Source organism: Austrofundulus limnaeus, unplaced genomic scaffold, assembly GCF_001266775.1.
Source record: "Austrofundulus limnaeus strain Quisiro unplaced genomic scaffold, Austrofundulus_limnaeus-1.0 Scaffold113, whole genome shotgun sequence".
Lineage (NCBI taxonomy): Eukaryota > Metazoa > Chordata > Actinopteri > Cyprinodontiformes > Rivulidae > Austrofundulus > Austrofundulus limnaeus.
Window position 1 is genome coordinate 1,429,679 of NW_013952515.1, and position 2,091 is coordinate 1,431,769.

Sequence of the window (2,091 nt, forward strand, 5' to 3'; positions counted from 1 at the left end):
GTTGTAATGTGACAAAATATGGAAAAGTTCAAGGGGTATGAATACTTTTGCAAACCACTGTACATAGTATAGTACTAATAAATATGTGACATTGGTTCACATATAGCCAATGCTATATTGCCATAGCTTGGGTGCAAATGCTATGTATAGCATATGGTAAATCAAGCTCTAACCAGAAAGCTAACAGGCTAAGCTGACATTCTCCTCTTTGTCAAGATGATCTAGTTTCATTTAAAAGGGCTGATATCATAAATATAATATAACATCATCAGATGTTTTAACCCTCACAGTGAATTGAGCTTCGTCGCAGTGCACTGAAAGAAAAAAAAACCTTGTACCTGGAGGAGGACCTATAGTGTACGTCGTATTTTACCCAGTATGCTCAACAGCATTAATAAAATGGTGCCATCCGTGCAACAATATTTTTTTTAAATTGATGAAAACTGAACAACCTACAGTATTTTTACAATTTTTGTTTTACAGATGAATTATCAAATGATGTCTAATCAAWTAGTTTGGGTTCCCTTCAAAAATCATGTAACAACAATGAACCTTGTTAAACAAACACCTTCCCAATTATCACTTAGCCATTCACTGTTATTTGTCTGGACCACCAGTCACCCACTGAAACCTGCCTGTAATATGTTTTATTTCAACATTTGTGTGTAAACTTGGAAGTGTAAATAAAAATCACATTTTAAATGACAAACAATAATATCACAAATTTCTTTCTATTGAAAATGTTAACATTAGACCTTAAGATTTCACTGATCAATTTCCTAATAAAATAACATTATACATAAAAAACAAAAAACAAAGCATCTGTTCACTTTTATTTAGCCTACAGGTACGAACAAATGATGTTTATTAATGTCAGACTAGCTAGGCTACTTAATATAAAATAATTATGTTTTGCTTGGAAGTAAGAAAACGCTGTTATTTGTTTTAACTGCAGTCTCAATGGATGCTGCAGCGTAAACTAGTCTAACAGAACATTAATAATCAGTTTAAATGTGAAATTTTCTTCATCCTATGTAGAGACAGTGGAGGGGACGAATCCGGGTCATTTCCCACCTTTCCTTATTTGTGTCACGTCTGAACCAGTTGACTGACAAAAACGAAACTAAACTCTTTCTCAGTTAAAACTGACACAAAAGGCGGCGGGTGATCATCTGATTCACCGTTTTCCTTTCAGTTCATCCATCTGACTGGACTGTAGCAGATATATAGATAATCACACCTCACAATTCACCATTTCTCATCAACGCCCCCACTTGATGAACCCCTTTTTACCATTTATGGTCCTCCCACCACCACCACCACCATATATCCTCTCTCGCCTACTGAACTCGTCCCAGGTGCCTGCTTTGCCTGTTCAGCCACTCAGCCCACCCACGCCCTCACACTCTCAGTCCCACTGAACAGCGGCAAACATTTTTCCCGCTTTTTTTTTCCCTCCTTCTTCTCCACTTTACTGCCACCCACTCCAAAAGGCTGCGAATCACACAGGCTGACACACTGCTCCGGCAGAGCTCTTGTGTTTTAGACAGAGAGCGACTAACACATCTCTTTTTCTTCTTCTTGGTTTGTGATGCGTGGCACATTATTACAGGGGCTGACTTGCACACGGATGAAAAAGCTTTGCAAGWACAGTTAGCATTGCAGACTGGCGCGGCTTAACGTCTGCGTGTATTTGTGCATCTGTGCTGGCGTGCGCGTGCCGAGGGAGAAACAAATTAATTGTTCTCTCGTGAAAACGTTGTTTAGCACTTAGCGGGGTGATTCATGCGTCTCTGAAAATCAGTCCGTGCGACWGACAGACGAGTCCTCGCTGTTGTTTTTGAGAAGCGCTGCTCAATGATTCATGTCCCCCAATCTGTCTGCCGTCACGGGCGACTGTACGAGCAGGCCTAAAGCCCCACTTCTCATCAGTGTCTTTAAAATCAGAGGCCTGGCGTTCACTAAAGCAACTTTTCATGCCAGAGTCTTAAAAGGATCCAAGATTAGTTATAACATTAGACATGATTTAATAAGCATATATTTTAACTGTAAAATAAAGACTAAAAATACTGTAGGCTGTTTAGTTTTTAT